Consider the following 15,390-nt stretch of genomic DNA (forward strand, 5'->3'; position numbering starts at 1 on the left):
AATTTATGTATAAATCTCAAATCAACATTTGTGGCATGTTCAGGGTCATTTACAGGCATGTGAAGGCAAAGAGCAGAGAAAAATTTTAATTGCCTGCCCAGCGAGGTCAGAGAAGGCTGCACTCTGCCTTGACGGTTCAGCTCTCTTACTGTAAACAACTGTCCCTTCTGTGCCCTATTTAGTGCCACATCATTTTTTTGCACTTTTGCACTTTTGTTGGTGATTTCTCTCTTTAAAATTGTTCCCAAGCACAATGCTGAAGTGCTGACCAGTGTTTCTAAGTACAAGACTGCAATGTATCTTACGGAGAAAATAGGTATGTTGGATAAGCCTCATCGGGCTGTTCATTCATGGCTTTTGGCCGTGCATGAGCTCAGCGTTAATGAATGGACAATAAATATTAAACAAGGTGTCTTTAAACAGAAACACACACAAAACAAGGTTAGGTATTGATTGGTTGATGAAAATGTTGTGATCAGAAGCTCACAACCTAGTGCTATATTTCTCCTAAGAACAATATATCAGTATTCATGATGTCAGTGTTCGTGGAGACTTACATGAAACACATTACTACAAATATGAGAATCCATTGTCTCTCAAAATATTTTTAAAAAAAACACTACCAATTAAACTATGACATACCATTGATTGAAAAATACATCTCAATTACAGCAATAAATATGTAGCAAAATATTTAAAAATCTCAGAATTAATAAAATAATAAATATTTGAAAAATATTGAAAGACATATTTCAGTTACAGTAATAAATGTATTTAAAATATGAAAACTGTCTCAGCATTGGTAAAATAATTCACAAATATTTGATAAATAATTGATGAATTGATAATTAGAAAGACTCTTAATTTTTCTTGGATCTTCTATCAGCGAGCACAAATTTAGAACTGATTTCAACTCAAACCATAAATCTAGATCTGCCACTTAATTACACAACTTAATTTGGAGATGTGATATTAGGCCAAATTCTATTAAAACTATAATTACAAAAAAATAACCAATACGTGCGGATCCTTTCATAATACACATTTTAAAACCCACATTTTAACTTTAATTATGTAGCTTACGACAGAAAGTGCCTTAGAGTTGGAAAAATTCAGCATTATCCCAAATGCCCTGGAATGTGCCCTGCTCTCTTGCTTCCTGAGACACTTTCACAACCCTCAAGGTTTCAACGCTGATGTCTCTGTGGCCTTTCCTCATGCCATCGGACAGAGTTATACACTGTCTCCTTTTCCTCATCCCTCCGAATCTACCATTTTGTCTTTATAATCATGTTAAGATACAATTATTTATTTACATGTTTTCTTCCTCTCATGGGACAGAGATCGATCTTTATCTTTGAATCATGAGTGTCTCACATAGTCTGTACATAGAAGAAATGCTTCATCATACATATTACTCTTTTTCTTTTTTTACATCTGCCATGTGCCAGGCCCTGTGCTAAGCATTGAGGCTGGCCCTGACTTCCACGGACTTATAGTTTAGTAAGGTAACACAAGATGCTGCTATGTGAGAACATACCAGAGGGTCCAAATGAGATTGAGGTAGTGAGATGAAGTGTGGGCCAGAAAAATTGTCTAGGAAAACTCAGTTTGAAGTCTGCAAGTGAGTTCAGTGGATGAAGAAAATGGCAGTAGAATAAACTCATAAGTTGTGACCGCTTACTAAGAAAATTCTGAGTTATCGAAAATTTAATCAGATAGTTTAAAATAAGAGATTTCCCGTTCTAAATCATGAACAAATGCAAGATTTGATCAAACTTGAAGTCTGTATTATTAGAAATATAATTTTAAAAATGCAATACTTGTTGAGAGAGAAGTTGTAGAGAATGATGTCTAGGCTTTAATTTACATGACTTATGGAAATAATTAATTTTTTTAAAAAATTCTAGAAGAGATGAAGAGTTACTTTGTTTTGTTAGTTTGGTTTTGCAGGAGAGGGGAAGATACCAGCAAAGGGAATTGAGAAACTTGAAGCAAAAGAAAACACAAAGTAGTTTAGAGGGCAACTCATAACTTCATCTTAAAATGCTTTAACTTTCTATTTGGCTAAAACATCAATTAGCTAAAGACTGAACAAATGCCAGGTTCATGCCTCTGACTCTCAAAGTGCAGTTCAGGCTGGAGGAGCCTGGCCTTTGGGGAGAATAGTATGGAGGTGGTACTCACCATTTCACGAGAAGGTAGAGCCTTCATCACTTGAAATGTTGGCTATCTTCCTCAACAGCTTGGAATCATCTATGCCAAATGATACCTGAAGTTTGTTAGGGCTTTGGGGGTCGGATATGGTGATCCAGAAGGTATATGCCCTAAAGTACAAGGTAGTGAGAGACACACATACAAACAGTTGGAATACTATCATGTAATTAATGGAGGTATGTCTAGAATAAGGGAATATGGAAACATTTCACCTGGGCTGCAGATGTCTAATGTTAGTTTCATTGTTAAATAAAAGAGATGATTTGGAAAATAGAGCAAGTATTCTAATGGACTCCCATTTCTTTTCTTTTCCTCTGTAATTTTGGCTTTATAAATGTTTTTGTTTCCTATAATATTTGTATCAGGCACTGCACTTCAAAATGTGGTGTAAAGAGTTCCAGAGGGTTCCATGAAACCTTCCCAAATATCCCCACAAAGTATATGTAGGAGAGACTGACACTTTTATCAGAGGAGATCTACTTTTCTAGGTATTATTTGTTTAGGTTCCACTGTAACATATCGTCTAAACAAATAGTTTCATGACCAAAAATATAGGAATAAAAATTTTGACAGTTTAGATTATTATACATATTGAATCTTAATAATAATAGAACCGCTTTTTTTTAATATAAGAAATAACAAAGACAAATATCGTCAGGTTTAGATTTGCTTACAATTGGTCTATGTGACTGCCCGACACATATCCAAAAAGCTATATAAGTCCTATAAGTCCAATACGGTCCAAGGGATTTATTTCTATGACCAAGATGATTAATATGAACAGGTTTTATAATGCTAGGTAAAGAATTGGATTAACAGCAGAAAGATATATTTCACAGACATAGAAAAACAAAACAATGTTGAAATATTTTTGTCCTTTCGTTGCTTTTATAACAGAAGAAAATAAAGGATTGGCAACTATTGTCTTCAGAACCCTGATCTACTCATTAATATGACTAGCTAAATATAAACATCAAACAGATAAAGATTGTTTTCTCTACTATATTCGTGGAGAAAGAAAAATCTGAGTCAGAATATGGCTTCGTGTTAAAATTTAATTTAAAGAGTGGGTAAAGTTAAGAAAGTACTTTAAAAATAGTCACCAATAAATTAAGTTGTTAAATTTAACAGTGACCTATTCTACCTTGCTCCTTCCCAGAACTGACATCCACTTTCTCTCTTTTGTGCCTCTGATTAATTCAACATTTATAATACATGGAGAAATAGAGGGTGTACAGCACTATAATGAGCTGAGGTGCCTAAATCTTGTAAAGATTCTATAACCAGCAGCTGGAAACTAAAATTAGGATGAAATCATTTAAGTCCAAATAATGTAACTTTCCCTAACATCTGTCAAAGACTTGGCTTTTCATCTTATTGGAAATGGGTCTTGCTGTGTGAACGGAATTTTCCTGATTAACTCAGTCATTGTCAATGTTAAAGTGAATTTTATGGTGATTTTATGATAGAATTTCGGTTAGTTCTCTGAAGATTTCACCACACAGAGACAGAGAAGACACTTGAAAAACAAGACTTTTTGTTTTGTTTCGTTTTGTTTTGTTTTGTGCTATTTCCATCATCTCTAATGAGCTCTCTAAAAGGTGAGATGTATTTTTAGTTTCTGCACTGAACAATCAAGATCTTTGCTCTGAGGAAGCCAGAGAGAGCCAGGGAGAGGTTCTTTCAAACCCAGGGAATGTTCTCATGGGAATCTTCACCTTAATTTTTGAATGCTTCCTACCTTATTCTTTTCTCCTCATTCTGCAGCTCTTAAAAACCTTTGGGAAGATGGTTGGGGACCAATAAGATGAAAGCACATTAAAGAATTGTTCCTAAGTTTGTAAAATTAAATATAAGATGCATAGTTAAATATGAATTTCAGATAAACAAGGACTAATATGCTACGATAAGTATGTCACATGCAATATTGGAGACGTACAATATGTATTAGAGTTCTCCAGAGAAAAAAATCAATGAGATAGATGATAGATGATAGTAGATAGATAGATAGATAGATAGATAGATAGATAGATAGATAGATAGATGATAGTTGATAGATAGCTATCACATACATATGGAGAGATTATTATGCAGTTTATTATAGAGATAGAGATAGAGGTAAAGATAGAGATATTATAGTATACAATAGATATTAAGAGATGTATTACGAGGTATAAAGCTCATGTTGTTATGGAGGCTGAGAAGTCCTACTATCTACTGTATGCAAGCTAGAGACCCAGGAAAGTGGGTGGTATAGTTTGAAGGCCTGAAAGCCAGAGAGCTGATGGTGTAGATTCCAGTACGAGTCTGAAAGCCTGGGAACCAGGTGTGGGAAGGGCAAGAGAAGATCCTTGTCTATAAGCTCAACTAGTCGGAGAGAGCAAATTCTCCCTTCCTCCATGTTTTTGTTCCTCCAGGCCCTCAACAGACTGAATGAGGCCCACCCACATTAGGCAGGTCCAACCACCTTGCTCAATCTGCCCACTCAAATGCTAATCTCATCCAGAAACACCCTGACAGAACACCCAGAAGCAACCTGTAACCAGATACCTGACCATCCCATGATCCAATCAAGCTGACACATAAATTAACTATACTAAAAAATTTATTTTTCTGAAACCCAAATTTAAGTATACCATATATATATATAATATATGTACATGTATATCCCCCACTCCCTCCAATCTGCTAATCCTACTAGCCACATAGGTAATAAAGTATATTTTTTCATTTGGTGACATGATAGCCTCTGAGGTTCACTTATGGTATACCCCATTGCATTACTCTGGTAAATATTTTGCTTTCCCTAAAAGAACACAGTGAATTCAAAGGCAAATTATAAACTCTTTTTAATTATTGTTTTCCACATTATATAATTTATTCATCCATTAATTCAGGAAACAAGCAGTTTAAATCTGACTTCTTTAGATAATATAACTTAATATGATTGGAAACAATGATTTAGCAATGATTTGCTGAAATTATAACTGATATTTGTAAATGCCATCAAGATTCATGGATGGAAAATATTTCACCCCTCACCTCAGTATTTTCATTATACTTTTTCTATTTCCTTATAAATATCATCACACGCAAGCTTGGTGCCGGCAAAGCTTTCTCTTTCCAATAGGAAAGACATTTATAAATCATTCACTAAACTTTCATAAATCTTTTTCCACAGGTATACTTTGCTCCACTGGGTATCAAAATCCTGTAACAGCTAATTATGGAATGTGAAGGTTACATATTTTCAGCCCAATAATTTTAGGGTGCTAAACAAAAGATCAAAAGATTAGTTTTAAAAAAACTCATTAACCAAAAATTGTAAATAACAAGGATGAATAAGCTTTGAAATGTCAATATAGTTTCTATATGAGATTTTAGTTCTATTGTAAGTAAAAAAAGAAATTAGGCAAAACCAATTTGTACTAGCATTCACTGAAAATTCTTTTTAGATTTAAATGGTGGCATATATTATATGTTACCAACACGGTTTTTTTTTTTAAGTACCAGTTTAAGATAATGTTGCATAACTTTGTAGGTTCTTAAATGATTTTCTTTATTTAAAAGTAAGCTGTTTCAAATATATAATTTTAAACATGTAAAATGTGTTCTTCCCAAATATTAACTGATAATGAATAATAGAAAGTGAATTAGAATATTTTTAACAATAAGTAATTGTTAAGAGTAGGTAAATTAATTTATAAAAATCTTGCTGAATTTTTGCCTTTTAATTACGGAACCCGAACTTAAAGAGAAAATGTTTTAAGTTTGAACTTAGACTAGTCACAAATAACCATAATTCTCTATAAATAGGCTACCGTGCTGAGTATAGCTTTATGCCATGCTGATCTTAGATCCATGAGAGTGGGCTAAGCTACACTTATCCAGTGACAGGTCACACTTCAGAGCCTTCTGGATTTTTACTGACACCATACACAGGTCTCCTGCTAGGGCCAAGAACAATCTGGAGCCAGGCAGAGTGTAAGAGTGCCAGCAAAGAGCTGTCACTCTCCTAACTGCCACCAACCAATAGAAAATAAGCAAAGGTAGAAGGAATAAACTCCCACCCATTAACACCTGAATTTATCACTTTGTCTCTTTGTTGTTTTGAAGAGGTAATCATCGCCTTGTAGCCTTCAATATTGTCTCATTACTTCAGGTTTCAGTGCAAAAAGGCCCAAGTTCCTGGACAAAGTAAACTCAGTGTAACCTGCACGGGAGGACTAGATGCAGGTCAGCTGATGCGTGGTTTAAGGCAGAGACCAGGTCACGTGTTGAAAATGGTTCTCAACTTCTAAACTCTCTCTTCCTTCTAACTTCCTGTAAGTAAACTGCATCCTCTGTATTATACAAAATCAAAATGATAAGATAGCTGAAAAACATTTTAGCCAGTGAAATCAGTGTTAAAAATTCATTTAAAATGTGACTATTTTTAAATAAATGTGGCATTATGTTGGGAAAACACTTTAGCCATTGAAATCAGTGATCACAGTTTATTTTAAATGTATCTAGCATCTTTAAATGAATGTAATATTATATCATATTAAAATTATGGTTTTAATTTTCCAAAAGCATAAAGTGACCTAACAGGTCAATACTCTCTTTTTTTTTAATAATACTGTATTGATAAGTGTATGGCCTTGATGATAGTGATGGTTTCATCAGTGTATACTCATCCCCAAACTCGCCAAGTTGTGTACATTAAATATATACAACTTTTTACATGTCAATCATATCTCAATAAAGTGTTTTTTTAATAATGTCAATTACCATTAAATATGCATTATTATTTTATTATCGATGTTAACTTCTTACATTCTTCTTTCAAAACAAATAACCATGATTGAAGGTCAACCATCGATACACATAGAGGCGTAATACATTACAGTTACTTAGTGTGCTTAGTAATTGTAAATACATTAGGGAAAAAAAAGACGAGGAAGTCTCAGAGTAAATTGACATCAATCTTCCAACAGGAATATGTATTTGGGGGTGAAATGTCTTGAGAAAACTTTTCACCAATGGCTACATTGTTTAAGCAAGAAGTTCAAATAAATTCTGAGTTTCTGGAGATACTATGGATTCGGAAAGAGACAAGAGTTTCAATATAAATTGACTTAGACTGAGGGCTCTTAAATCAAAACTTGCTAGAAGAGTTTGAAAAGCACCCAAATCCGATTTTCTACCTCAGCTGTCCCTCTATCTTAGATTAATTCCTAACCCACATTTTTATACTCTGCCTAACCTTGATGACCCCATACAATTTTTTTTCTTTTCTATGAAGACTTCCACTGCATTGCCAGATTAAGTCAACTGTTTTTCCTCAAAGTACCTTGCTCATAATATATTTTAATTTTTGCTCTTAGTGTTCAAAAGAAAGTTTATATTTTACTCATCTTGCTATGACATATGGTACCATTTCACAATACTCCATGCACAGCGTAAGCTAAAATGGCAAACCTTTGGCATTTATACATTTAAAATTTGTTATTTCAATTATTTACGAATTATCCAAAAAGACTATGGCTCATAAAATGTGTTATTTTGATGGGGTTGAAAAGAAGATGTGTGAGAGATTCACTTAGCTAATAAATGACCTTAGACAACTAAATAATGGGCACTCAGCATTATTTTATTGTATCCACTCTTCATGGTAAACCAGCTAACAGCATTTAGATATATTATCATGCAGTTTATAGGAAATTATAAAAATTAACAAATTATTCAAAGTGCCCACAATATATCCTTTACAAAAGTCCAAAGCTCTCTGTGAAAACACTTAGTATTTCATTCATTGGGTGTTTATTAAATGAATTAGAATCATAATAATGGAAATCTCAACTGATTCCAAGTGCTATTTAAGATACAGATTTGGAGCTATCATAAGTCATAAATTAGGCTTTCTTTTGCCCATATTTCTCCTGAAATTGAAAAGAGAAATATTATTTATTGGATCTAAGAAGATGTCTACATTCTCAATTTATCTTTAGTTAAGTCTGTACAGATCGTTCAGGTATCATTTTTTGATATACCGTCAAGCCAGGATTCAGAATTATCTGACTTTCAATATATGATTCAACCATAGTAATGATAAAATACTTTTTAAAATGTCCCCAATGCATCCAGGAAAATTAATACATTTGATTAAATATAAAGATCCAATTAAATTCAGTAAATTTTGAGAACTTGCTAAATGAAGTTCAATGCTAAACTATATTTTATATCAGATTTTAAAAATAAGTAAATAGAACAATTCTTTCAGGTGTTTTTGACAATCTAACAAGGGAAAATAAGATACTTACAATAAAAACAAAACTAAAAGAAAGAATTTTAAATAATAAGTATTCTAAGAAATTTAAAAACAAATTAAGTAAGTTTTCTCGGGAGCTTGGGTAGAGGGAGTTTTGAGAAAAAAAAGAGAGATTTGAATGAGTAAAAATGTAACTGGAACTGAGAGAAAGACATACACAAAGGTAGACAGGCAGAGAAAACAAAGCACCCTGGAAGAAGAAAATCTTGGTGCATTTTGATGAGTGTGTGCCAAGTAGTAGGGTGGTTACACCTACTCCCTCCCCCACCATGCTTCTTCTCAGTAAGGATAGGACGACAGCACGTTTCACTGAATGATGTCCGAAAACACTAATATAGCCATCTCCTTCCTAAGCCCCAGCCAAAACTTGCTCCAGGGATCTGATATGATCCAAGTACTCTTTATATCCACACAAATCAGTATCTTCCCTCTCTCACTGAGTACTTTGATTTTAATGTAGTACCAATTGTGGAGGAAAAGGCTTAGTTGCCTATTGAAAACCTTTGACTATGACCAAGCAGGTGAAACTGGAGACGGGTTCCAGGCAGGAGCTATTTCCTCTGAGGATAACTGAAATTACTAAATTCCATCCTATAGGTAGGTGTCTGCTCCATTTGTTTCTAATTCAATCACACCAGGGATGAAAAGAGAAGGGTTTAACACACAAACAGCTATCAAATGAAAAACACAAACTGTGTACATGAAAAGAAATTATGGCAACATATTTTTTTTTCTTATTTGACTGATCTTGACAAGAAAAGTCCCCAAAGAGTATATTCCCAAAGGAAAAAAAACAATACAGCTTCTTCTTCAGACATGCCACGTGGGCTGTGCCCAAAGTGAACATTTCAGAGGCATACCCACTCTCATAGCTCAGTGGGTCTACATCCAGCAGTCAGTTCTGAGTATTTATTGATAGTGAATATGAGAATCTGTCCAACCAACATTTTTTTCACAGCAAAGCTATAGGTGTTTGTTGGACAAGCATTCCCGTAAAATGAAAGAAACTTATTTGAAAAAAAATGGATATTGAAGAAGTTTCACAATTCAGAGAACATCATGTATTTAGGTATCATTTAAACTGATTTTAAGATCATTTTAGAGTCACTAAGCTATCTCGATTATCCAATCCACTATCTAGTAATAAAAATTAGTTTTCAAAATTTAAATGTCAAATTGCAATATCATCTTAAAACTGGTTAAGAAGAGGCACTGGTGTAAATATGGTCTTTAAAGTTAAAAGGATCCGAGTCTTGCTAGTCAATATGTGACTGGATAAACTCAATAACCTTACTGAGCCTCAGTTTTGTCATCTGCAGAATGGAGAAAATAATGCCTATGCTATAGGCTACTGATTATTATTAAATTATGTAGTTTAAATGTGAATATTTTAATTATTCCTTACATTATTTATTATTGAGACTTATTTTAAATATGTTTTATATGTTATAGTAAGGAGATAATCTTAAAACGATTATTTTATAAGAAAGTGAAAGCACTGTTGTAACCATGTTCAGAAATACAGTTTATGCTGCTGTTACAGGGTAACCGTTGCAATATATTATTACAAATATTCCAACAAATGTCTTTGATGCCCTAAATTTCCATTTGTGGTTTCTCTCTGGAGAGACCTGTCTTCATACACTACTGAAGTTGAGAACAAACTTTCAGATAAAAGAGATTTTATATTGGCTCAGAGAATAGGTGGCTGGCTTTTTGACAACAAACCAAAAAGCGATTTTCTGTATACCAGCCTCCTCTGAGTACTAGGTTTAACTGTAAAGCTGCCCTGTTCAAAGATAATTAAAAGTTATCTCCTTTCCACCAGTTTCCAAACTGGAAAAGGTATGTGGCAATACTTGGTAATACAACCTATGTCCAAGGTTTTTAAAAAGTAGAATACAGAACACTGACTGAATTTATAAAGTTTTGATGTCATAAAAATGTGCTGATAGTCTCCTTTAATTTAGCTCGGTGGGAAACTTCTCTTGAGAGAGAGCATGAAAGAGAAAGAGAAACAACACAACAGAAAGTTAGAGTCAGAAAAAGAGGTGTAAAGAAGAAAGTGAAAAGAATTTCTTGTAGCATCAAAAATTGAGATTTTTTTTCAAAGTTAATAGTTACCCAATATAATTCCCAGGAATGAAGTTGAGTAAATCATTCATTCATTCATTCATTCATAACCTATCCATTCATTCTTGCCACCAAAAAGTGCCCAAAGCCTTCTTTGTGACAGATGCTATGTTAATCCCTGAAGATATAGAATGATTAAAAGATTGCAACATTGAATGAGAGTAAAAGACCACATGGCCAACCATCCCAGCAGAGAAATGCACACTGGGTTTAGGAGTTCATGGTAGAGACATATGCTTGGGGGAGCCAGGGGTTTCAAGTCAGTTTGTAAAAACGACAAGGGTTAACATAGGATGCTAATCCACGTCCATATCATACAGCTTTTTACTTAACAAGAACATTCAATAACAATTAAAGCTTTTCCATTGGCCATATTTTCTTCTTATGCCCTCTTGCAAAAATCGAGGAGACAGATGACCAATTATACCATCAAATCCATGACCACCACACCACCTAATCCATGAAAAATAAGACCCTCGGGTACGTTCTAATCTTATTCATGGAGTCTTAATAGCTCAGAGAATGGGGTTTCCACCACTTCCTCTGCATGATAAGTTCAAGGAATAATAAATTTTAAAGTCAAGGAGTAGATCCTGATATAAATCTTCATTGGCTTTTTGTTGTTGTTGTCGTTATACATGAACATATGAATAATATATTCATTTGCCTAGGGAAACATAAGCCACAATTCGTTCTGTTTTTGAATGGAACAATGCTAGTCTACCTTCTTGCCAGGCATAAGGAGAATCAAACAGCAGACACTATAGAAACTGTTAGTCCCACCTGTGGCTATTTTACAGTTAAGCCCCATTTCTCCTGAAGGCTCTAAATATGCAAATCTGCTAACTCCACAGGAGTCTAAGTGAACACATTAGAGTAGTATCTATAAGGTGCAGAGACTGACACCTGAAGCCTTCCAATTGAAGAGGATGTGCTCTTTTGAATCATTTCTATGATTATATGACCCTGTAATATCTTTTTATTAGCTATTGAATCAGATATTTTCAAATAGCATTATTCATTAATTAATGGATAGACAGTGAATATAAATAGTCCCCTTCCTCACAGACCCTATAGTCTAGACGAGAGAAACATTAAAGATTCAAAAAAATATATGTAAAATTACAATTATGGTTAGTGTTTCAAAAGGAGAGAATATGGTACTAAGAAAGAGTATGGCATAATAAGGAGGCATTTATTTGGTACAGGATCTCTTAGGGGGGCTTGCAAGGGATAAGAAAGGTAAATAAGAGCTAATAAGGAGACTAGAGAAAAAGAATGACCATGGCGGTCAGAGAGACCAACATATATAAAGTCCCTGTAGGTAGAGAGAGGAAGGCACAATCGTGAAACCTAAAGAAAATCGGTGTGTCTTGGGTGCAAACGATATGGTATGAGATTGGAGATATTGTAGTCCCACGCCATACAGATGTTTTAAAAGGGAAGGGTACGTGATCGAATTTGCATTTTAATGAAGCCATCTAGCTATTGTGCAAAAAAGAATTTGAGCTGTGGAGTATGAATTTTGATGTAGGAAAAATTTAAAAGGTTATTGCAATAGTTTAGGCAAATGATGATAGTTAACTTGGACTAATTTAGTGTCCGTGAAAAAATAACAAAAATAGTAATAATAATAAGAGCAAACATTTATTAAACAGTTTGTAGTAGGGAGAGAAATTAGGTGCTTCAAAAGTTTTTTCCTTGTTTATTTGTTTGTTTTTTAAAGATGGGATTGACAGATTTACTGAGATTGTAAATGGGTGGTTAAGGTGAGGAAGGTGTTCAGAATACAACTAGGCATCTGATTTGTAGGCTTATAGAATGATGGTGTCATTTATTGAACCAAAAACTAGTATGATGGGTCTTCTGTCCATGTACATAATGGTAATCCTAAACATCGCACAAAATTATATTTTGTAAATGCCAATAAAATGGTCCATGATTTGTCGATCATCAATATCAAAGCCTTACTGTTTGGTGAATTCTAACACTGAGCAGCGGTGAGATATGATGTGTAGGTTCTAGGCAGCTGCAATTCAAGATTTTCCAAATTTTCATTAGTATTAATTGTATTTTTTTATAATGAATCTTTCCTCAATGGTAATGAGTTCTATATGACACACACTCTCTCTTTCATTTCTCTTTATATGCTATCAGACTACATATAAGCAGTCTGTATGGATAACTGACTACTATTTCAAGATAAACTGCACATTTCAGGGTATAAATGCCAAGAGCAGATATTAAAAACTGGTGGCCTGAAGATATATATTTTTTGTCCCACATAAAGTTTACAAAAGTAATTAATTAATTGCAGATTTCAATTGAAGGAGTTCTCGTTAAAAGTGGGATTGCTGTTTTCTCTGGAAAAAAGAATGCAGTATTGGGACTATATTTTGTGTTTCCTCATTACCTGGTGCTAGAGTCTGGCTGCCAGCCCTTTTAGAAAGGCAGGTACTCTCCAATGTTCCTCAGACATCACCCAGCCAATTTTACTCATGCTATCTTGTGATTGACTAATCACATGAGATTGTGACTGAGATTGCTGACTCAAAGATCACTGATGTGGGCTCCATGCACTGTGAAAACGAAGATAAGTAACACAGATGATAGTTACATTTCCTCGTAGAGTTCACAAAATGCCACATATGAAGATAAACAGTTTGGAATACAAGATATTAAGTTAGGCACTAAAATACAACATGAACTTGATCTAAGCTTCCATCTAGCTTTAAAATTCTATAAGTTTACGCTGTGTGAAAAGGAAAAGAGTTTGTATTTAATGAAGTAAGTTTTAAAAATGATTAAAACATGTTTTCTTAACTAGGTTCCATCTTCCCCTTACTATGTCATAACAATTTATATTGCCTAGTCAATGTTATGAGACTGACTTATGGGTTTGAAATGCAGAAAATGTGCATACAATGATTTTTAGATTTTATGCTTTCTTTAAAGTGATAAAATAGACTAATATGTGTATCTCCATTTCATTTATCTAATGGGAATTTCTTTATATACAGCAGGGAAGATACAATAGGGGAGATAGTGCCAGTGAATTTGCAAATGGCACTGTTGAGCTCTGCTAGAGAGAGACATTACAATCTAATGGAATGGGGTACATTTAGAAAATATTATTCAGAATCTGATGCTTTTCTTACTGAATTGACAGTATTATAAAATAATTACCCAAAAGACATTTTGGCTTGTATTGCATAGGTGAAACTCTGGCCTTTAAAACTGATGCTCGAACAATACCATTTTTTAAAGAAACCTTTCAGATGACTATTATATGAAAAAAAGTTTAATTCTTGCACTTTTAAAATGTTATTTTTTTAAATGCAACTAATAAGAATGAATTTTTTTAGGAAAACTAAGTGAGTGACAAAAAGACAAATACTGTATAATTCCATTTATACTTAGCATAGTCAAAATCATAGAAATGGAAAATAGAATTGTGGTTGCCAAGGGCCAGGAAGGGTCATGGGCTGGGGAGTTATTGTCTGGTGAGTATAGAGTTACAGTCTAATGATATAAAAAGAGCTATGGAGATGGGTGGTGGTAATGGTTCACGGCATCATCAATGTATGGATTACCACTGAATTATATACTTAAAAATGATTAAGATGGTAAATTTTATGTTGTATGTATTTTACCACAATGTACTACAAAAAAAATTAACTGATGCCAATTAAACTATGACATAATATGTTTATTACAGTCAGCCTTCTGTATCTGTGAGTTCCACATCCATAGATTCAACCAACCAAAGATCAGAAATATTAGGGAAAAAAATGTGAGGCTGTTGCTGACATGTACTATGCAGTTGGGCCTATGATGGTTGCATCTGTAGCTGAACATGTATAGACTTTCTTTTCCTTGTCATTATTCCCTAACGATAGAGTATAAAAACTATTTACATAGCAATTATATTGTGGTGAGTACTATAAGTAACTTAGAGATGATTTAAGGTATACAGGAGGATGTACATAGGTTATATGCAAATATTAAGCCATTTTATAGAAAAGACTTGAGCATCTGCAGATTTTGGTATCTGCAGAGGTCCTCAAACCAATCCCCCAAAGATACCAAGGGACAACTATACTTAAAAATTTTATTTCAAGTCTACGGCCATGCCACCCTGAACAAGACCAATCCTGTCTGATCTCAGAAGCTAAGCAGGCTCAGGCCTGATTAGTACTTGGATGAGAGACCACCTGGGAAGAGCAGGTGCTGTAGGCATAGAAAATAAAAAATAAGGGATTATAAGCTGAGAAGGTCCTTGAAATCTGTGACATCAACCAAGGGCTGCCTCGCAAAAAAAAATTATTTCATGTATATTGAGATAATTCTCTCAAACTTATTGAGAAATGGATTCTGATTATACAGCAAGAGTTTGCATATTTAAAATGAAATTCAACTGAGACAAATTCTTCCAAGTTTTTCTAAACTTCCTCATGTTCAGGATCCACCTTCAAATCACTTTTGGACTAAGACTGTGACATCAGTGCAATCAAGACCATTGTAATAGAGTTTTTTTAACAAATGAATAAAATAACTAAATTTCATTGGTGCCGAGCTCCTACAGCAAGCAAACAATTATTAGAATGAAGCTTAATTTTGAATTTTGGTAATGTTCTGAACTTGTCAAATTTACCTCTTCACCTTTTTTTTTTACTCCAATACTTTGGTTCCTAGAATGAAAAAATTGGTCAACAAAATTGCTGACA

At 33.9% G+C, this 15,390-nt stretch overlaps 1 pseudogene; it reads left to right on the forward strand.

The window, feature by feature from the left end:
• The first annotated feature begins 14,783 nt into the window (after positions 1-14,783).
• On the forward strand, positions 14,784-14,902 carry LOC112473876 (annotated as a pseudogene).
• The last annotated feature ends 488 nt before the right edge of the window (positions 14,903-15,390 follow it).

Source organism: Pteropus alecto, unplaced genomic scaffold (genome assembly GCF_000325575.1).
Source record: "Pteropus alecto unplaced genomic scaffold, ASM32557v1 scaffold8, whole genome shotgun sequence".
In the NCBI taxonomy this organism is placed as follows: domain Eukaryota; kingdom Metazoa; phylum Chordata; class Mammalia; order Chiroptera; family Pteropodidae; genus Pteropus; species Pteropus alecto.